Below are 23715 nucleotides of genomic sequence, written 5' to 3'. Positions count from 1 at the left end.
AAAATATTAATAAACTACCAAACAATGCATTCCCCAAAATACATATTTTTGAAATTTACAATCTTTTATACGGTGTGACATTATCAAATTAGGTTTGGAATTCGTATTCATATTTTTACGATTGCTCGGGTACCTGTAGAACGGAATCCTCATCGGTGCGGATGCTAGGCATTCTTCTCTTCCCACCCAGGTGTAAATTTCCGAACGCGCCTGAACTAAACACAGCCCACCTCCTGAGGACTCGTGGGGGAGCAACACATACAGACCTATGTTGGAGCATACCAAGTAGGAGTGGTACGTACCTTTTACCCAACAACCATCGACGCTTGTTTCCATCGCACCAACATAGGTGTGTTGGCCTGTTTACATTTGCATTTAGATTAAAGGCACAATCTTATTAATAAAGTTGTAATTAAAATATGAATAGCGAAAAGTACTCTCCGGATAGGAAAAGCTTCTGAGGTTCGCTTCGACCCCGCAAGGAATACGGATGCGTGGTATGTGTGTGGTATGGCTCTCCACTGGCACTTCAGGTGGTTCAAAGATTGAGCAAATTTCGGTCGTTCTTGGTCCACGTGTGCGATACAAAAAAGGTTAGTAGAGAACCGTGCGGTACATCACACATCTATCTTCCATGACACGACCCTCATGTTGTCTGGTCTGCCAAGTACTTTATTTCTAATGATTATGCAATGAGTAATTTGCCGGGTTGCGGTGACAAGAGCTGATCTCGGTCCTTTTGGGGCTGATGTGAAATGCTTTCTCTGCTGTGGCTGCCGCTGCTGCTGCTGCTGTTTTATCCGGCTCATTATCGGATAATTATTTCATGACATTGACATGCCAGGCTGCGTACCGTTCCACCATTATCATTGTGAAGTCGGCAGAGATGGTGCCAGTATAGTTGGCCACAAATGTGTGCGCATATTTATAATGATCAAAGTAGGAAAGTAGAAACGATGCGAGATGATTCGCATTGGTTTACATACTTTGAATGTTTGCACACGGATATTGCTTGTTTGAATGTACAATTAAGGAATGATGATTGCATTGCAAATGTAATTACTGTTTATGTGGAAAATAAATAAAGGATATTTATCGACTTCCGATTACAGCTGCACAGAGTTATAATTGTTCATAAAATTAAGCAATCATTTGGAGATCCGTTCTGCGTTCGCTTGAAGAATAGTTATTTTTCAGACTTATGTTTGTTTTGTGTGGAAGAAGCGGTTTTTATCAAATCCAATGATTCAACTTTACAAACAAGTTATCTGAATCTACTGGGTCACGAAGAATTGTCGTTGATTCATTTTGGTAAGCAAGAAAACAGTATTATCCACTCACTATGAGTTTGTATTGTTGGTATCGAGGCGGTTGATGAGCTCATGTATATTTGCTTGCATTTTCATGATCACTCGTTATTATATATGTGTTTTAATCTTACAAATTCACTTTTGCTAGGAAAACGTTATCAAATGGCCAGGTGCTGAATAAGTACTTAGTTGATTTTTTTTTAATTGTTGCTATCTATGACATAGCATATTTATTAATATTTAATTTGACGAATTCCTTTGCGGGATCGATTCATCCAAAAATAGGCTTTTTTCGACTTTACGCTAGGCATTGCCGCTCGTCGAAATACGCCCATAGGTGGGCATCTTTTTTGCAGACCTTGGTAAATATAACATATTTCTAAAAGAACCAACGGCGTGACCAATAACAAACTGAGCAAAACTTTCTTCAACTTTACGTGAGACACATCATAAAAATCGGTAGCGATCATCATAGCTGTCGTGGATTTTTATCACGACTCATCGGACCATTATTGATCAGCCACGAAGTCCCTATTCCAACATCTACAAACACGCCCAGATCCAGTCGAAAATCGACATAATAGACCGTTTATTATTCAATCGTTTCTTCACACGAACTTTATTGGTCGATACCAGCGTGGAAGCATGGAAAAGTGCAAACGAGGTGCCCGCCATTGGAAACAGATTCTTCATTTTTATCCCGCTTCGGTTTACTTTGCGCTGTGACGTGCTTTTGTTGACTTTGCTACTTGGATTGAATGTGATGAAATCGCGTAGGAAGGTACCTTCCATCAGACAGACCGAGAACGCGATGATCGCAATCTTCCTCGTTCGTCTCCCACTATGTAGCCACCTACCTACATACCTTTTCGAACGAAAGCGCAGCTTGGATTCGCCAGCGAAACCGAACCGTTTTGGTTCGAGCTTTGCGGTGGATGGCGGAGGTTGGGAAAATGATTTGCATTGATCCACTTGATGTGTGTCGGTGCGTTGAGCGAAAAAAAAGAGAATCGAACGATAGTAGCGTGGATGGGAAGAATTCTACGCGACATTGTCCGGTAGCTTTTTTTGCGCTGCTATCTTTTGGCACGGATCTACCGACGATGAATAAACGGCGCGGCGGCGGCGACGGCGACGATGTCGAGGAGCACCCAGAATACTAACCAATTGAGTGAAACAGATTGATCATTTATAGTTCATTTAGTTTTCAATTTGCATCGACATGACAGTGTGGAATCTATTTTTTTTTTGTGCTTACTCATGTTCTATAGTATGTTGCGTTACCATGCTTTGATATGCGGAATGTGGTCGGTACGCCACGACCAGTGTGCGGAATTCGGTGCCTAAAGGTTGAATCGTGTGTAGTTAGTGGAACGATTGAATGGTTTGCATACATAATTTAGGTAGACTCATGGCGAGTATTGAATTTAAAACAATTTGAAGTTGAAAATTTATGCAGAATGACCGATGCAGTTTAGGTTTGATTTTTCTAAAAGATTTCTCTACTATAACTAAAGCACACGCTAGATAAAATCATTGACCCTACTGTGGAGAATGAGATGGGTACAAGAACAAATTTAAAATACTTGTCCAGAAATGATGATTGTCATTTAATTATTCATAGCAGTTTTATAATTTGCGGAAATATTATGCTTTGTTTTGGCGTGTTTTTAGTAAACGTGTAGAGGGCTAACTTAAATTCAGTGACGGACGGCTTAGCTCGATCAATTTTCGGAGAAGGATAGTAACAAAACGAAATACCAAAAAACGTCAGTTTGCTGAGTATTGTTAAGACGGACGGTCGAGTCTGGCACGCTCGCCCGGGTCACGAAAATGACGCAGCCGGTAGACGCGAAAATTTTGTTTTAAGTTAAATTTTTAGTGTTTACTTTCCGCTCCCTTGTTCTTAGTGTCGGTTTTCATCTGGTAAGTTAAGAAACGCTACTTGTCAGTGTAGATAAATAGAGAGAATGCTCCCTGGCAGAAGAGCGAAGGCAACTTGTATAGACGAAAAATAAGCGGCTCCCCGACGGAAGGGCGGTGGAGGAATAAAGTTTCCGGTAGACTCTCTGACGGAAGGGCAGAAGAGTAGGCCGGAATGGAAAATGAAATGTCAGAGCGATGGAAAATGCAAATGGCGAAAAGTAAAAAAAAAAAAAAAAACGAGAGTCGTTTATTATTTCCACATGCTATATAGAGGTATACGTCCATAAGAAGTCCAGTAATAATGGCACAAATATATTTCAAGATTTGGATTGGATTTGGATTGAATTTGGATTTGGATTAAATTCGGTTTGGATTTGGATTGGAATTGAATTGGATTCGGATTTGGATTCAATTTGGATTGAATTTGGATTGGATTTGGATTAGGATTGAGCTAGGATTCAATTTGGATTTTATTTGAAATAAATTTGGATTTGGATTGAATTCGGATTGGGATTGAATTCGAATTGGATTTGGATTTGGATTAAATTTGGATTGGATTCAGATGGCATTGGATTTGGATTTCGACTTGGATTGGGTTTGGATTGGATTCGAATTTGGATTTAATTTAGATTGAATTTGGATTTGGATTGGATTCGGATTGAATTCGGATTGGATTTGGATTGAATTTGGATTTGGATTGAATTCGGATTGAATTGATTGATTGATTCAATTTGGATTGAATTTGGATTGGATTTGGATTAAATACGGATTGGATTTGGATTAGGATTGAGCTTGGATTCAATTTGGATTTTATTTGAAATGAATTTGGATTTGGATTGAATTCGGATTGGGATTGAATTCGAATTGGATTTGGATTTGGATTAAATTTGGATTGGATTTAGATGGCATTGGATTTGGATTTCGACTTGGATTGGGTTTGGATTGGATTCGAATTTGGATTTAATTTAGATTGAATTTGGATTTGGATTGGATTCGGATTGAATTCGGATTGGATTTGGATTGAATTTGGATTTGGATTAAATTCGGATTGAATTTGGATTGGATTTGGATTCAATTTGGATTTAATTTGAATTTGGTTTGGATTTGGATTAAATACGGATTTATTTTGCATTGGATTTGGATAAGGATTGAGTTTGGATTGGATTTGAAATGAATTTAGATTTGGATTGAATTAGGTTTTGGATTGAATTCGAATTGGATTTGGATTGAATTTGGATTGGATTCGGATTCAATTTGGATTGAATTTTAATTTGGGTTGAATTCCGATTAGATTTGAATTGGATGCTCACTGACGGAAGGGCAGTGGAGCTGAGGAGGAAGAAGAAATGAAAAGAACAGCGAAGCCAACTTGAAAATGAAATATCAGAGCGATGGAAAATGCAAATGACGAGAAGTTAACAAAAACGAGAGTCGCTTATTATTTCCACATGCGATATAGAAGTATACGTCTAGAAGAAGTCCAGTAATAATGGCACAAATATATTTCAAGACTAGATTTGGATTGAATTTGGATTTGGGTTAAATTCGGATTGGATTTGGATTGTATTTGAATTGGATTGAATTCGGATTTGGATTCAATTTGGATTGAATTTGGATTGAATACGGATTGGATTTGCATTGGATTTTGGATTAGGATTGAGTTTAGATTGAATTTGGATTGGATTTGAAATGAATTTGGATTTGGATTGAATTCGGTTTTGGATTGAATTCGGATTGCATTTGGATTGATTTTAGATGGGATTTGGATTGAATTTGGATTTAGATTGGATGGTTGAATTCGGATTGGATTTGGATTGAATTGGATTGGATTTCGACTTGGATTGGATTTGGATTGGATTCGGATTTGGATTTAATTTAGATTGAATTTGGATTTGGATTGGATTTGGGTTTGGATTGAATTTGGATTTGGATTTTGATTAAATTCGGATTGGACTTGGATTGAATTTGGATTGAATTGTATTCGGATTTGGATTCAATTATTTTGAAATTTGAATTTGGATTGAATACGGATTGGATTTGCATTGGATTTGGATAAGGATTGCGTTTGGATTGAATTTGGATTGTATTTGAAATGAATTTGGATTTGGATTGGATTGAATTCGGCTTGGATTTGTATTGAATTTGGATTGGATTTGGATTTTGATTTGATTGTTCTTAGATTGAAACTAAATTGTATTTGGATTGGTAGAAAAAGAAATTTGTTTTGATTAAGTTTGGATTAAATTTACTTTAGAATGGTATTGATTTCGATTGAAATGAATTTGATTACTATGTGATTTGGGTTTGTTAAGATTAGAATTAGTTTCAATATGAATTCGAATTGTGCTTGGATTGGATTTTGAGTTGTTTTATATTTGATTTGGTTTGGACAACGACTGTATTGAGATTAGTGTGCGTTCGATTCTGTTTAGCATTTGGTTTGAATTTGATTTTCGTCGAATTTATAGCATTTGTTATTAAATGTGAAATTCATTAGAATTTGATTTGGCTTGAACAATAAAATCTCCTTTAGATGATACATGCCATAGAAGTAGAGAAGAGGAAGAATGTGGAGAATGAGATGGGTACAAGAACAAATTTAAAATACTTGTCCAGAAATGATGATTGTCATTTAATTATTCATAGCAGTTTTATAATTTGCGGAAATATTATGCTTTGTTTTGGCGTGTTTTTAGTAAACGTGTAGAGGGCTAACTTAAATTCAGTGACGGACGGCTTAGCTCGATCAATTTTCGGAGAAGGATAGTAACAAAACGAAATACCAAAAAACGTCAGTTTGCTGAGTATTGTTAAGACGGACGGTCGAGTCTGGCACGCTCGCCCGGGTCACGACACCTACATTAAGTTGGCTTCGTGGCCGACGTCAATCGTCTAAACGCATGTGCTATGGAGTGTGGGTTTTTTCCTCGTTTGTCGGGTGAAGATCACTGCGTCCAGATTTAAGAACTATTGGGATATACCCTTTTGCTGTGAAATACGCAAGTTATCTCAGTAACATGTTTGTCACTGAGATACCTTAGTATCGACTGAACTCAAGACCATCTATTATTGATGAATAGAGATCCTGAGTTACAGTATGTGCCTCCCCCATTCTGGCGAGACTAGCTTAATGAAGCCATACACGTCCTTGGGGGATTCGATCCATATGTCAGCAGGCCATACCAAGGGCTTGCTGAGAACTTTGAACCTCCGTTGGGTGAGTGCACTGCAATAGCAGTGGGTGTGTTTTGATGTTTCTCTCTCCTTGTCACAGTAGCGGCAATTTGAGGTTTGGATTGCTCCGATCTTTTGTAGATGGTATCTGCAGGGCAGTGTCCAGTTATTAGACCGGTGTAGATGTTGAGATCCCTTTTGTTGAGACCTAATAGTTGTTGGGTTTTCTTGGGGTTAATCGTTACGAGCCTTTTGGATTGGCTCGTATGGGGAAGTGCATTCCAGTTTGATGTGATTTGACTGACCATATATTTGTTCAGTTCCATTTTTACAGAGCAGTCTGATATCCCGCAGAAGGGCTCAGGGCCAATGAACCTTTCATTAGATCCATTCCTGGCTAGCTCATCAGCAATCTCGTTTCCCTCTAGACCCGTATGTCCTGGGATCCAATATAGGTAGACTCGATTGCGTATGGATAAGTTTTTCAAAGCCAGAATGCATTCCCACACTAGCTTTGAGTTACAAGTGTAGTTATTAAGCGACTTAAGTGCCGCTTGGCTGTCAGAGAAAATACATATTTTTGCAAATCTATACTTTCTCCTCAGGCATAATAACACGCATTCTAATATTGCATATATTTCCGCCTGAAATACTGTGGGCCACTGTCCTAAGTGGACAGAAATTTTTGTTGTAGGGCCATAGATTCCGGATCCTGTAAGATTATTCATTTTCGAACCATCTGTGAAGAAATTTATAGAGCCTTTTGGAACGCTGGGTCCACCTCCTTCCCACTCCTGGCGGGAAGGAATGAACACATCGTAAGGTAAGTCATAATTGACTACCGTTTCCATCCAGTCACTACAAATTCCTATTGCGGGATTTATGGTAAATTCATTTAATATGCTGAGGTGACCCGTAAGGTCTCCCGACAGCAGTGTTTTTGTTCTCTTTAACCTTAGAGCACTTTTTTCCGCTTCCAGCTTTATGAATTGATCTAACCGGGGCAGGTGAAGCATTGCGTCTAGGGCCAAAGTGGGTGTACTACGAACTGCACCAGTGATGGCTATGCAAGCGGTGCGTTGGATTTTGTTAAGCTTAGCCCTTGCAGCAGCCTCATTAGTTTTAGGCCACCAGACAAGGGAAGCGTAAGTTGTCCTGGGACGGACAATGGTTTTATATATCCCCATGATCATACTTGGTTTTAGGCCCCATCTTTTACCAAGGGGTTTTGAACAAACCCAAAGTGTATTGAGACCTTTCTGCACAACTGATTGGAGATGAGAGTTCCAATTAAGCTTTGCGTCGAGTATGACACCTAGATATTTTACTTCACTTGAATAAACTAATTGTGTTTGATTCAAGAAAAGGGGTTTCAGTTGTACCTTTCTCCGTTTGGTGAAAGAGATAATGGAAGTTTTTGTAGGATGTATGCCTAGTTGATACTTTTGACACCAGGAAAAAGTGTGATTTAGGGCAGATTGCATTCTTTCCACGATAACACTTTCGAATTTGCCTCGTACAATAATGACAACGTCATCAGCATATTTAACCACATCGAAGCCTCTTCTCTCTAAGCTGTCTAGAAGCTCATCCACCACAAGTGACCACAACAAAGGAGAAAGCACTCCGCCTTGCGGACACCCCCTTGTTGCTTTAACAGTGATGTATGAACCGCTAAGCTCAGAGGAGATTTTCCGATTAGCTAGCATAGCATGTACCCAGGTAACAATGCATGGGTCGAATTTTCTCCTCAACATTGCTGACCCTATAGACGAATAAGAAGCGTTATCGAATGCGCCCTCAATATCAAGAAATGCTACAAGAGCAATTTCTTTTGCATTAAGTGTTTTTCGATTTTTGAACTACCGTATGTAGTGCCGAGATCGTAGATTTTCCACTTTGATAAGCGAATTGGTTTTTGACAAAGGCATTGCTTTCATAAATTTGTGATTTATGTACTCGCATAGTACCTTTTCCATAATTTTGAGCATTACAGAGGATAAACTTATCGGCCTGAATGCTTTGGGGTTGGTTTTATCTCTCTTGCCTGCCTTCGGAATGAAGACAGCCCGGATTTGACGCCAATCGTTAGGTATGTGCCCCAAAATCAGACTCGCCTTAAAAATCTCAACCAAGGGTGGAACCAGTGTTTTCTCCTCTTTTTGGATCAACGCTGGGAATATTCCATCCATGCCAGGAGACTTAAATGGCTCGAAAGATCTCACAGCCCTCTCAACCCTGGCCCGAGTGAAAGCTTCCTTTGCAACCTTTATTGCGTCTTTTTTAGATCCAGAAACCCATGATTGGATCTCTTGTGGATCTGAGACAGCAATTCCAGTGCCTTGGTCGCCGATGCTCGACTCAGGGATTGAATCAGGGAAGTGGATCTTTAACAATTCGCTCAGTGTATCGCTAGGCTCTACAGTGAGCGAACCATCCGTCTTTCGGAGGCTCAAGAGAGGCGGAGAGTCAAGTCCAAAACTTCCTGACGAATGGAGTTTTCAAACGTGGGCTTGTCACCAACATTACAAATGTCAATGTTCTTGGAAGAGAGAAACTGTAACAGGTACTCACCTCTGGTGTTTATATTGGTACTTCCCCATACGGTGTGATGTGCATTTGCGTCGCACCCTATGACGAAGGGGATGTTGTGTCGGTGGCTGTAGGCTACGAGCGCAGCTATTTCTGGAGGAGGGATTTCGTCCACGTCACCTGGGAAGTATGCCGAGACCACCAAGATCTCTCTACTCCCTCTGGCGGAGGGTACCTCCATCCTGACCGCTACGATGTCCCTTTTTATGAATTCTGAAATTGGAAAGTATTTACAGTTGTTATGTAATAAAATAGCCGCTCTAGGAGAAAGCTGGCTGTCATCATATACCAACTTACATGAGTGTTGTGGAATACCTTGTATACTGGATTTGTTGACCCATGGCTCTTGAATGAGGGCCACGGTTAAATTCTCTTTGGTGAACCTCCGACAGAGCACACCCGTGGCGCTCTCAGCATGGTGGAGGTTCACTTGCAGAACTTTAGTCGTGCAGCCATTTCCGGGGTTCCCGCTTTCTTCCGGACGACGACTGTCCGGCTTTGGATGTTGCGGATCATCAGGATGTAGTTTGATGTTACAGTTCGGGTTTTCTCTCTTCCCTGTAGCAACCTGGCCCGCCAGTTTCGCCTCTGTGGTCAAACTGTCGCTTTTTGCACCCCCTTTGCCCTGTTTAGATACCTTTGGTTTGGTACCACTAGAGCAGGGGGTCGCATGTAAGCTTCGAGCTTTTCCTTTAGAGGCGGACAGACTAGCCTTTATGGTGCTTTTGGGGTGAGATTTACTAACCTTGCCCGAACCGGAGGCTTCCTCAGATTTCTCTTGGGTCGGCCTTCCAGTCGGATTGGCGGTAGCGACAGTCGGTTGATCTGTAATCTTCCTTAGTTGGATTTCACCAAATCGGTAGTTGAGGGTGTATTTGGACTTCTTCAACTTTTCCATCGACGCGACGCACCCTCTACTGTGAAGATCCATTCAACATGAATATCTTTCAGAATGGATCGTTTCACAATACGCCAATTAGTTGTTGTGATGTCATTTTGGCTTTCTATGAGAGCTTTTATTCGGTCGTCATCATAGCTGGAGCTTTGTGGGAAGAATGCTCGGATCATCTCTGGACGTGGAATCGCCACTTCGTCCATTGCCATCAGCTCTGCACCTTTCCAGGGTTTCATGGATGGGGATATTCTCTTTAACCACTCAGCAGTCTCTTGATCCTTACAGATTAGAACCATGTAACCGGACTTGTAGATGAGGTTGTTGAATTTGGGTTTTATTGGCTCGTTTCGCTGTTGAACTACTCTGAGCAGGAGTGTTTCTTGTAGAAGGTCTAGCTGGGCTGTAGTGAGTTGGGCGGTGGGAAAGTCTTTGGGTATTATCCCGACCTTCACGCTTTTGAACATATCACTGTAGCTGATACCAGCTGTTTTCCTCATGGGTGGCTTTTGTTGTCCAGACACGTTTTTCTGAGGCGCGCGGTTTGAGGACTGTTGGGCGCGCTCTCTCGGATCCAGATGGTGCTTCACCCTTTTTTGTTTGGGGTCCTCTGTGGCGGATTTGTCTAGGTCGTTTCTCGAGCGTTTTGAGGAAGTGGGCTCGCTCTCCTTATTCAGGATTATGGACAAGGCCTCATTCCGGTCTTTTCCCTTCTCCCGGAGAGTTCTAAGCTGCTTCCTCTGCGAGCGTGTGAGCGTGGGGATTTTCTTTCTCGAGCACCCTTGGCTTCCGTAGAACCCTTGTTATCTTCGGATCCTTTGCTACTTGCTAAAGATTTTTGGGGGTTGATGACGATCCTTATACCATCATCTTCGTTATCTTCCATGTCCAGTAGGTTGGAGTCGGTCGATGAGGGGTTGTAGATCTGGATCAGCTTTGTCGAAACATGTGCTGCTCCGGGAGATAGGCGTTGAGGGCAGGATATTTCCATCTTCTCCTGCGAACTACTGAGTAGCTGGTCTTCGGTAAGGCCAAGCTGACTCAGAGTATTCTCCACTTCGCTCTCACACGACTGAGAGAGGCAGTCGTCACCTTGAGGGTTCTTTGTAAAATTTGTACTCATTTTTGGTCCCACGAGTAGCTAGGGAAATAAATGTCCGCTGCACCAGTGCCCCGCCGTAGTGCAGTAAGGGCTGCTTACTGGGGTGTTCGCCCTGGTGCACCCCAGGCTCCGTTCGCGGTTGAGCATGTTTAGAACCCCCTCAACCATTCAGCCCTCGGCACGGGTCGCATGACACCTTGGCATTGGGGTTTATCCATTTTTGCTTTACACGATGGCCATGAATAACAGCCATCGCAACCTTCCTCCTTTACCAGGGCTTAGGACCTGTAGCTCAAGTTCTCAATAGTTGCACAATCTTTCGGACATGCAACTACGGAGAACCATCATTGCTAGCGGAGTTAAGGAGTGTGGGTTCGATTTCGATTTCGACTTTTCGGAATAAAAAAAAATCTTCACTGATCAACTGGGTGTTATATAACGGCAGCAAAATAAAATGTCCATTAAAAATTAGAAATTTTCCATAAACATTTAGGAAATTGCCAATAAAGAAATCAGGGTATGAGCAATAAATAAATATAAAATTTCCACAAATAAAACAAAATTTCCATAAACAATTGAGAATTTTCCACAAAACAAAAATAAATAAGCACTTTTAAAAGCAAAAATAGCAATTATAAAAGAAAAAAATTCCATAAAGAAATGAAAATGTTCCACGAAAAAAATACAAAATTTCCATAAATAAATCAATATTAGCAATACACAATAACAAAATTTTCCACAAAATAAATATTTTTTTCCATAAAAAATTTAAAAAATTCCACAAGCAATAAAGCTGATGAAATTTTACATGAACTTTAAACGCTTTTAAAGAAGGGGTCATCTATGGAAAAAACAGCACAGTTTGATTGCTTTTTTTATATTTCTTTATGGAAATTTTCTTATTTTTTTATTGCTCTTTATTGATCATTTTGTGGTAATTTTTTATTTTTTTATTGGAAATTTTGTAATTTTTTATTGCTAATATTGATTTATTAATGGAAATTTTGTATTTTTTTCGTGGAACATTTTATTTTTTTTATGGAAAATTCTTCTTTTATAATTGCAGTTTTTGCTTTTAAAAGTGCTTATTTATTTTCGTTTTGTGGAAATTTTTTAATTGTTTATGGAAATTTTGTTTTATTTGTGAAAATTTTATATTTATATAGCTGAGCTATTTTTATTAGTATTAATTAGGATAAGCATCATTAGGACCTAAGTTGTCTGTTGATGAATCAAACAATAAAGAAAGAATAAAGAAAGCTGTTACTTGCGTTTATGCTAAGTTTAGACAAGGCAAGTGATTTAACAAGTCGCTTGAATTAAAAGCGAATTGAACGGCTAAACACCTTCAACTTTTGGCTAGTCAATTGAATTCAACTGAGTTGTTCAACCCACTTGCCCTGTTAAAATGTAGCATGAGTCTTTTTCTATACATTCTTGTCTGTCCTACTAGGAATTTCCGTCTTGGTTGAACTGTAATTTAGATTTACTTTAGGAAAAGTTGTACAAAGAACGCAGCTCACACATTTACCCTTTGTTTTTGTTAATAAATAGAGGGATTCTGATAGTAATCACTACACTAGCAAATGCCTTAGTATTCTGACTGTATAGATTTAAGGATTTTAATAAGTAAGCGAATGCGCAATTTTGAAGTGCACTGCTTTGGTTGTCATACAGGTTAGAAGAACGCCACACCTTTTCTCAGTGTGTTTGTCTACGAGAACTGACATCTGGCCAAATAGTCGACCATGGTGCATGCGAGCAAATGTCCATATGCTGCTAAACGGGTTAAACGGGTGAAAGATTTCCTGGATATATGGATATGCTGGAAAATGGCATATTTTACAACTGCACTCGCGGATTTCACGAGAAGACTGTTTTCCATCGACGTTGCTGAAGATTTGCCATCGAAGAAACCATAAGTTGTAACATACTGGTACAAGACTTTGGTAGTCGCCTTCAAATGAGTGCTACAGTTCTGTACTGTCGAATTCTCGCTTATCGGCCTAGCTGATTCATGTATAAAAAGCTTGTTGTATCGATTGTCATCATGTAGCAGATTTTTATGCACGCAGGAACATCCTTTTCTTCCACAAGGTGTTTAAATCTCGACCAAAGGTTGTACAGGCTGGACCCTTAACACCTAGCATGAGATAACTGACAGGACAGGTTTGCGCAGATACTTAATGCATAACTTCTGCTGTTTGACAACCACTCTTTTCAACGTAACGTAACGCAACGCAAACGCAACTTTTGCTGTTTGACAACCACTCAACGGGATCTGATAACCGTATCTAGAAACCTTGGTCACGTTTCTGGTTCACCGCATCTGTTTTGGCAAACAAGACAACCTTTTAAAACAGACGCTCGAACATCGTCGGAAGGTTCGTAAGGTTCGACGTAAGAGTTGCTTTCTGAATGTAAATGAAGTTGTCTTCTCTCTTTCCGCGTTTGTCTGGTTTTGGTATACTTATGGATGGAATCGTAACAATACTCACAGCCTCGACCAATTACTCCAGCCAATGTCCGAGAGTGTGACTTTACCCGACGTCTGACGATGGTATTCCCAGTTCAATTTTGATGATGGCGGTTATCTCTCGGTAAGCTCTTGGAACAGTGCTACGCTACGTTATGCAACGTACACACCAGTCAAACAGTTCGACGAACATTGACTCCACCCCCATGAAAACGCTTCGGTTGCTGTTTTGTTGGAACGTGTGTGAAGTTGTTCGAACAACCATTTGACAGTTGGCGGCTCGGTTGGAAAAAATTAAAACGGTTTGATTTTGGTTTGAGTTGTCGGGGGTGGAGTCAAGGTTCGCCGAACATGTTTGAGCATTTGTAGTAAAGTTGCACAAACACCCATATATTTGTCGATGGTTGGTGCTCAAGTTGGCGCTTCGATCGTTCATGTGTGATGTTGTTGGTCGAATAAATTGATTGTTCGTGCCGCTGTTGGTGAAACTTGATGGATGTTGGAATAAACGAGAGGTGGAGTCAATGTTGGTCAAACTGCTTGACCGTGTGTACGTTCCATTACACATATACTCTTCCAACCCTGTAGCGGCCGTAGTGCAGTCATACGTTTTGCACAACTACTCCGAAGTAGATCAGCGTCTGTTTTTTTGACGTAAACTACGTCTAAGGGGAAGACTCGGATACAGGGTGACAAATGAAAATTTCCAAATTCGAGACCGTCACGAAATCATGTAAGATTTTGAACTTTAATAGCGCCTTTATCTTCCGATGGATTTTTGAGATTTATATATCAATCGACTCGGAAATTCTCTACCAATTTGTCAATTATATTGAAACTTTGGGTTATGAACGTTAAAATAGGGTATCGGATCATTTTGGCAGCACCCTCTTTTCTTGTCCGCAAGAGTTTCGTTTCGGCCGTCGGTTGGCTTTTGGACTCTGCTTTTTGTGCGGTCTTTCGCACAAAAAGTAGAGCAATGAAGCCGGACTAGTGACCGCGGTCGGAACAAATGTAACAAAAATGCGTAATGTAGTGCATGGTGTATAAAAAAGGATGCAGATAGGGGCATGTCTGTGCAGGCATGAGACGATCAATTGTTATCAATGCCAATGCCCTTGCTAGTAATGCAATTGGCGCTTTGATGTTGCATGAAGAAGAAGAAGCAGAAAGATGATAATCGAAAAAATCTCCACGGGAAACCATACGAAGAAGTTTTTAAAACTCTTCCCAAAAATTCTAGAAGTAATTTAATTTAAAACGGTAAGCAGTACGGGGTTGGACTGTTCTTCTATTGTATGATAAATACAATATTACTATTAAAAATTTTATTTTGTGATTTTACACTCAATACACAGTATAAGAAAAGTCCAACCCCGTGCAAACATGTTTATATTAAAAAACGACTTGGGAAAAATGTTGAGCATTTTTTTTTTGCAAACTGAAAACTAATAAGGCCGTTACACAGATTTATTAAAAATTATGGTCTCCGCAAAGTCAAGGGGGAGGGGGTAATCTTCTTCTTCTACTGAATCGAGCGGCGTGAAAATTTGAATGCAGAGGTTTTTGGGGCCGGGGAAGGTTCTTAAGATGGTTCGAGTTCGAAACCTAGCTCCTATACAAATGAAACACCAATTTCATCATAACTCGAGATCAAGCAAATGGAACCAAATCTGGCGTGTGGAGGTTTTGGAAGATAAGATATGTTTCTGTGATGGTTTGCAACGCTTCCCCCTTCTGGAAAGAGGGGCTCTCATTCAAATGAATCAAAAACTGCTGCATAACTCGAGAACTAATCAGAGAATAAATCAATTTTAGGCGAAACAAAGTAAAAAATAAATATTAAAATGAAAAAAAAAAAAATAAAAAAAACTCCTCGAATTTGTTAAAGAATGTTTAGAAAGCTCTCAAAATTATCCGGTAAATGTTTTTGTTGTCCCTTGTTATTTTTGAGGAAAACAATCCAAAGGGGAGGAGACATATTTTAAAAAATATTTATATCGGCCTAATAATATTTTGTCCAATTAACTTTGATTCAGGAAGTGTGAACGCACTTAAGATATTTTTATAATACGTGGGTGCAATCATGCGGTACTTATTGTACACGACAAAAGCTTCGTAACGCATACGTTCTTGAAACGGGCTATATGAATTACGAGCTATCACCTTCTTGCACCCTGATTCAAAAGTCCTGCAATAATATTAATAAAATGGTTGAACGAATATTTTATCCAAAGTGACACTCAGTGTTGGTAGAATCATACTCAAATCAGAATCATCGGGGTTTCGTGCACGAGCTAACTCGCCTGCGATTCTGTAGGGGGAGCATCGCGCTTGAGTTTCTCGGCCAGAATCGCATCGCTACGCTCACTAACCGAAAAATGATTTCGTTCTAAAAAGCGTGAAATCGTAATCGAGGCGTATGTTTTGTTTGTATATGCAATTATTAGCCATTGTTTTAGACAAAAAAAAAAAACAGTTAAATCAATGCATTTCTTCTAAAATTCCGGCCCCTAGCTTAAGCTAGTTCGCCGACTGGCTGGCTAATCCACTGCTACTCGATCCCTCGGCGGTCGTGCCACAAACTTCCTATCTCGAATCCTCCTGACTCCCCCCGGCGTCGAGGGTGGTCCACCAGTTCCAGTGAAGGAAACTTCCGCACTGATGGTGCCCCGACTACCGGCGGCTATCGCAGGGGACGCTTTCGCGCATTGCGCCTACTTCGTCTTCGGGTTGCAGAGGTAGTCCGACAGTTCCGGTGGTGGATGACGTCCGCACTGGCGGTGCCCTACATACCCGAAGCGCTTTCTTCTTCTTTCTTCAGCAGGTTGGCTGTTCGAGTGCCAAGGTCGGTCCGGTGATTCCGGTTGGCAGAAGACTTCCGGATCGCCGGCGCCTCGACTACCCGAGGCCAAACACTGCTCACTGGACTCACACTGAATTTTCCCCCGAGACTACGCTTATTCGCTGGTCACTTCTCCATCTACGCTGCAGCTCTGACAGTATTTGCGTCACGGCTCTGCTGACCACATTCCACGTGCCTTCTTCGTGACACATTCGCTCAGCGATGTTGTCCGCCCGTAGGGCAGGCATTCCTCTACGTACTTCCGCAAACCTTGGGCAATCGAATACCACGTGTTCTGGAGTCTCTTCGACATTCTCACACTCTGGACATAACGGTGAATTAGTATGTCCAAACCGTTGTAAGTACTTCCGGAAGCATCCGAGAAACTCAGGTGAAAGTTCACTTCACCATGCTTTCTGTTCATCCACACCGACAGGTTTGGGATGAGCTGGTGGGTCCACCTCCCTTTCTCCGTACTATCCCACTCTTGCTGCCATCTCGCCATCTATCGGATTCTCACCTCCTTCCTTACGTTTCTGGTGTCTCTTCGCCGATAACACTCGATGTCTTCCTCCAGGGTGATGCAGATGGGTAGCATCCCAGCAATAACGCATACAGCCTCTGACGATATCGTTCTATATGCGCTCGCGACTCGAATGGCCATCAGCCGGAACACACTTTTCAGCTTTCCCCGGTTCCGCTTGGTTTGCAGTGCATTGCCCCAAGCAGGAACCCCATATCGCAGTATCGATGACGAGACACTAGCTAGCAGACGCCTCGTGCTGCTTCTTGGACCGCCTACGTTTGGCATGATCCTCGCTATTGCGTTCATTGCCTTCGCCGACTTTTCACAGGCATAGTCAACGTGGCTGTTGAAATTTAGCCGATCGTCGATCATCACTCCCAAGTGCTTCAGTGATCGCTTCGAAGCAATCGCATGGCCTCCGACGACGATCTCCATCCGCTGGATCGCTTTGCAGTTGCTGACTAATAGATCCTCCGTTTTGTGGTGAGCTATCTGCAGCTTAACACCGCTCATCCAGCGCTCGATCATGGCTATCGTCTCCATCACCAACACCTCCACTTCTTCAAGAGTCTCGCCCATCACCGCTAGTGACACGTCGTCCGCAAAACCCACGATTTTCACTTTCCTGGGTAGCTGCAAAGTCAACACTCCGTCGTACATCCCGTTCCAAAGAGTTGAACCAAGTATGGAGCCCTGGGGAACACCCGCTGTAACGCGCATCGATTTATGTCCTTCGTTCGTATCGTACATCAGAACTCTACCCTGAAAATAACTTTTCAGGATATTGCACAGATAGTTGGGGACCCGCATTCTGTGCAGCGCCGCCGCGATGGCTTCAAAGCTGGCGCTGTTGAACGCGTTCTTCACGTCTATCGTGACCACTGCGCAGTACCGATCTCCTCGTCTCTTCTGCTTGGACGCCTTCTCAGCACTCTCGAGCACTGTTCGAATTGCATCCACCGTCGATACTGCTCTACGGAATCCGAACTGCATATTCGACAACCCGCGTTCTCCCTCTGTACATTTCGTCAGCCTATTGAGGATGATTCTCTCAAGGAGCTTCCCGAGCGTGTCTAACAGGCATATAGGCCTGTACGCGGCCGGATTACCGGGTGACTTTCCTGGCTTAGGCAGCAACACCAGCTTCTGGATCTTCCACATTTCTGGAAAATTGCCTTCGTCCAGGCACTTTTGCAGCGCCTTCCTGAACATGTCCGGGTATGCCAGGATCGCAGCTTTTAACGCAACGTTCGGTATTCCATCCGGACCCGGGGCTTTCTTCGCTTTCAGGCGTTTAGTCGCTTCTGCAAGCTCACTATTGGACACTTGTCGATATACGGGGTTTGCTTCTCCTTTTTCGTCGTACGGGAAAAGACCCTCCACTTGTCCGGGCACATTTCAGCTGGCGTCGATGGACCTTTGATCTTCGCCATCACGACCCGATACGCGTCCCCCCAGGGGTTGGCGTCTGCTTCTCGGCACAGCTCCTTGTAGCAGTCTGACTTGCTAAGTTGGATAGCCCGTTTCAATGCGGTCCTAGCTTCCCGGAACACCGCTTTGCGTTCCTCTCTCTCTCTCTGGTTCCGTCCTTGCTCTCTGTGCCCGCCTCCGAGCTTTGAGGCAAGCAGCGCGTAGCGTACTGAGCCTGTCGTTCCACCAGTAAGCTGGACGCCGATTGCTTCTCGGTTCTAGTTTTCGTGGCATTGTAGCGTCGCAAGCCCTTACCATCATTCTTGTTAGCTCCGCCGCATCAATGATCTCGGTACTGCTGTCCGGTCGAAGTGCCTCAACGAATAGGTCTTTGTTAAAGGCTTTCGTTTTCCACCTCCGTTCACTGGTTATTCTTCTTCGTGTTGCACCAGGATTTCGTTGGCTAATACGGTAGCGAATCGCCTGGTGGTCGCTGTGAGTGTACTCCTCGCTAACTCTCCAGTCCATACTTGCCACCAACGAAGGACTGCAGAACGTGATGTCGATGATAGACTCCCTCCCATCTCTCCGAAATGTGCTCACCGAGCCTCCATTACACAATCGTCTGATAAAGCAAATCGTTGTAACAGTATAGATCATTCCTCTAAACGATTCTTCCCTAGCGCCGAGGGTGGCATTGCGCACCTCGACTCGAAACGAGCAAACCAATCAAATTGTCATCCGAAAGAGCTGTCGAAAGGAGATGCGCAATGAGGCCCCTGCCTTTCCAGCTATAACTTCATCTCATGCACTAGGTTTCTTTCAGATTCATCTCATGCACTTCCCTGGTACTCATCGTGTATGTTGATTTGAGGCAGTTGGTGAATCGTAGAACTCGGTGTCGGTTCAACTTAGGTCAGTGATTCTCGTTGAACCGGCACTTCCATATCTGCGCTTGTTGGATAGTAATCATTTTCGATTCTATTGGCCTCCGAAGGCAACTTGAGCAGGCTGAGCTCCTGTGAACTCGCCGTTAATCCGCCTCCGGTTCGTAGTTGTACAATGTTGCTGTTGTATTCGCTCCAGTTTGCGCCTTTCGGTATCTCTCAATTGCAGATCATAGTTCTTCCGCTATTCGGTTAGATGTCTTTCTTCTTCAGCATATGTTCAAATTGCTTCTAGCAAATAGCCTCTAACTACTTCTGTAAATACTCCACCAGATGATGCTTCGCTGATTTGCTTTGGAAATGTTGAAAAATGTAAGTGGATTTCCCCACATTTCCTGTAGATATTTCATAGAACTACCAATTTTAATTATCCCACGGATATTCCATTGATTTTCTAGTGGAAATTCCGAAGAATTTCAGAGTAAATGTCGACGATGCTACTATCCATTAGGCCGTCGCCAAATCGAAATCGGCGATGACTCATACTCTGATTATTTTCGGTGGCTTTCTTTTTGAAAACGCTCATTAGTATCTATTAGTATTCATGTGTTTTCATTTCCTTAAGCTTATGGAACCTCTTCACTTTATGTAAAAGGATTGGTGCTCGCTTATGAGTAAGGTGATAACAATGATATCAATAATTGTAAAAATCAATTTGTGCAATTTCCGATTTGTTTTAACAGATTTTCTAGGAACATTATAAGCGACATGGTAGCAAAAAATCAACATGGATTTATGGATTATTTTTGCACATAAAAATATCTCTGAGTGATGATTTCATCTGATCTGTCTTGCGTCTTTTTCTATTCCCACGAAGCCTCAACTAAATAGATAAAGGTGTATTCAAGAAAATCAAGTTCTACGCATTTGAAACTTTCAAGGCTACATAGCTTTCAGCCACATTGAGCTTCACACTCACTGGTCGTTCGATTAATTTAGCATATTTTACTCGAATCAATGAACTGCTTCTGTCTGACCTAACTTTGTTGTCAACATGAAGAGCGCATTTCCGCAGCATTATTCTACACAATCAATCCATACTTCCTCAATTATCTGATTCAACTCAATTTGTCCAACCAGCCATTACGTCATCATCGTCGTTGTCGTTCGTGCCCATGGTTTTCCTCTACGGAATTGTAATTTTAATTGCACAATAATCCCACCGGACCGACTCCAATTAGTCCTGGGCATTTACTTCAACGATTGTCCAAGTCACTGTCGGGGAAAAAATTAAAAAAAGATTCGAGAAGGCTTGAGGGGCCTAGCATAAGCCACAGTCATCGAAGAGTTGAGCTCTTTTTGAACACTTCGGCCAGACACCGTCCCAGATACCACCACGACCAGCACCCCTTCCGAATGTCTAACATGAGGGTCTGGATCATTTTTTTTCCTCGCACTATCTATTCAAAACCACCGACAAAACGGAAGCACCAGGCAGGACGGGCTAACAAAAAGTGCCGAAATTGCTTCCATTCCGATCCCCTCGAACAAAAGTGTGAGCGGTTCGGCGGGTGACAACGACGACAACACACTCCGAGGAAAACGCAAATGAAAAGCCAGAAATCGTATTTGTCATTTTGATTGATTTTTGTTTTGCATTCGTATCCCGCCGGCATGACGCGTGTGACAGTCGTCAGTGGATAGACCGAGCGGTGCGTATTTTGGGTCCGGAAGTGTCGGAAGCAGCCTTTGATGGTGCGATGATGATGATGAAGATTGAGATGGTAGAGAAGGTGCGCCATTTTTTGGGGGGTTCTCAAACAGAATAAGTTAGTTGAGACTCTCATGACATTCATATTTTGATCTGAACTACAAGTTGGAATCAATGATTATACAACCGAATTTGAACTGTTTGATTAAATCAACCTAAATCATCTTTAAGAATCATTTGTATTATGTCACCTTTATGGTTCTTAACGTTTTTACCTTACTCGTACCTACACTATTTTTCACACAAAACGAAACATTCGTGAAAAAAGTATATTGGAAAGATTGATCTATGCCATAAAAACATTGACGATGCAAACATAGTATGAAGCAGATCTAGGCATTTTGATTTTTTTCAAATTCCAAAGAAATTGAGAAGTTTGAGAACCGCCTATGTTTCCTCCATCGAAGAGAAAAAAGGCACCCAATTTCCATCTGTTGGTCTAAGGAAGGCCCAACCTGCAGGGAAAAGGCACCGTGAAGATCGCAGCAATGTGATGAAATTTCTTAACACGCAGTAATGTTTCTGATGGAATGACAATAAGCACATTAGGACCACGACGACGAAAAACGCGCCTCCGACTGCGATGACTACCGTTGATGGTGCTGCCATATTTTTAGTGAACAGAAGCTCGTTTCTTAGCTTTTTTCATCCTCGACACCTACTCACGCCGTATACTTAAATATGGAATGGTGTGGCTAAAACAACTAAGTTTGGTTTACCAATTTCCTATATCTTATTTTCAAATGATGTAAAAAAATATGCGGAACTATCGAAATTAGTAATGTTCTAAACGTCAAAATTATATGAAAATTCTTACATATTATCAGTAATAGGTTAAAAAAAATGAGAAGCCCACAAAAACAAAATCGGAGAACCACCCTTATGTGAATAAATAACAACGACAGACAACGCTTAGAATAAGCGATGACGAAGAAAAATGTCCCTGGAAATTCGTTCAAAAAAGCTCCAAATTGACGAAAGGGTTCCCCCCTCAGCCTGGAACCCTGCTACGATTGTCCAATGGCTGCGCAAAGGTTGAGCCCGGCGACTCGATGGAAGAACCTCTCGAGGCTGCTGGTTGCCTTCGCTCCAACAACGGGGCGCTGCCATAGGAAAATAATGAAATATTTATGCAAATCATGAACAGAAAAGGATATCGCCGGGGTCTAGAGCTCTGTGGCGAGTCACGACGCGTCGCTCGCTGGGAATTTCAGATGAGGAAAATTTGGCAGCAAATTTCCTTTGCTTTCTTCCTTCGTAGCGGGGGGTAGCGGCCGTTTCGATTGGAGAGGTGCAGTGCGTTTGTTGTGGCTGTCTTATGGAAGTTTATCGACGTCGGCGTCGCGTTGTTGTCTGGGACAAGTGGAGTTTATTTTGCTTCAACTTAGCCCAGTTCTTTGGGTGAGTATTTTTGTCATTCCGGTTTCGTTTGGTTTTTCATCGATTGCTGGGCATCGCTCCGCCGCTCTGCTTCGTTCAATCGAATATCGTAGCGAGAGGATTTTAAATTCGGATTGGGACAAGGGACTCGATTGAATTAGAAGTTCTATTGTGTGGAGAGATTGCCTGGCGTCACCCAATTTTGATTGAGAGGGATAAATTTGATTTGGATGGAGATCGTGCTGGAAATAGATATGAGTTCGAATCAAATATTTGAATACCATTTAGAGGATTTCGTTTGAATTGGGCATGTTTTATGAATTGGGTACTCCATTTGTTATTAGTTGAATTATGGAAAACTTCTAACACATTGTCGTTGGAGACAATTCTACATTTTTTTATTCTTAAGGCTTTTCCTACTGGGACATTGCCGCCTCGCAGCTTCGTGTTTATTCAGCACTTCCACGGTTATTAACTGCGTGGTTTCAAAGTCAAGTTATCATTTTTGCATTCGTATTTGAGACAAATATCAACCCAAAAATTTCCTAGACCGGATATGGAATTGAACACTGCCACCTTCAGCATTGTTTTGTTTTGCAGCCGCACATCTTACAGCATTGGTAATTGAATCTGATATGAGGTTTGAAGAGAACAACTAATTTATAATTGTACGAATGTATTGACCCTTCTAAGATGTAGAAGTTGTTTAAAATGATAGAGTTCGAATTAAAATGTTTCGTTTGTTTAACTAAAACCAAAAGGTTTCGATTAGTCCATATGTGAAGTGTACTAAGCCATCGAGAACAATTTCAACCATAAACAATGGATTTTGTTTTGATAAGTTTTGAATCAACAATTACTTTTTGAAATCTAATCCCAATTATTAATTTTTTTCAGGTAATCTCATCTTTAATCGATAGAACAATATGAAGTATTTAATTTTGAGTAAGTATTCACACTTTTTGCCTTTCGCGTATACTAAGTGGACATGAAGGCTATAGGACCACTCCAAACCCGAACTTTTGGTAGAATGTTTGGAGACCCATAGTGTTATATACCAATCGACCCAGCTCGACGAATTGAAGTGATGTCTGTATGTGTGTATGTATGTATGTATGTGTGTGTGTACAAAAAAATGTGAGACGCACTTTTTGTACTTAGCCTCATCCGATTTGCTTACAACAGGTTCCATTTGCCGCAGATTCCTTCCTAAATTTTTCGCTAATAAAGATTGCGTTCCGGCGTCATAGAAAAAAAAAATTCCCATTTTTTCCAAAGTAATTGATAGAAATAACTGAATCTATCTCCTATTGACCTTTCTCTTGTCCCTTTTTATGTTTTCTTGTTTTATAATACACGAGAAAGGCACCATCACCGCTAGGTGGATTATTCTGTTTTTTTTTGTGAAAATCGTAGTGTGCTGT

At 41.6% G+C, this 23715-nt stretch overlaps 1 protein-coding gene across 1 annotated transcript in view; it reads left to right on the top strand.

The window, feature by feature from the left end:
• Positions 1 to 23715, top strand: part of LOC134211097 (Krueppel-like factor luna) — a 994395-nt gene that overhangs the window by 223106 nt on the left and 747574 nt on the right. The window lies entirely within an intron of this gene.

This window comes from Armigeres subalbatus, chromosome 2 (genome assembly GCF_024139115.2).
Source record: "Armigeres subalbatus isolate Guangzhou_Male chromosome 2, GZ_Asu_2, whole genome shotgun sequence".
Lineage (NCBI taxonomy): Eukaryota > Metazoa > Arthropoda > Insecta > Diptera > Culicidae > Armigeres > Armigeres subalbatus.
The sequence above is the reverse complement of the archived record's forward strand: the minus strand, read 5'-3'. Positions and strand labels throughout refer to the sequence as shown.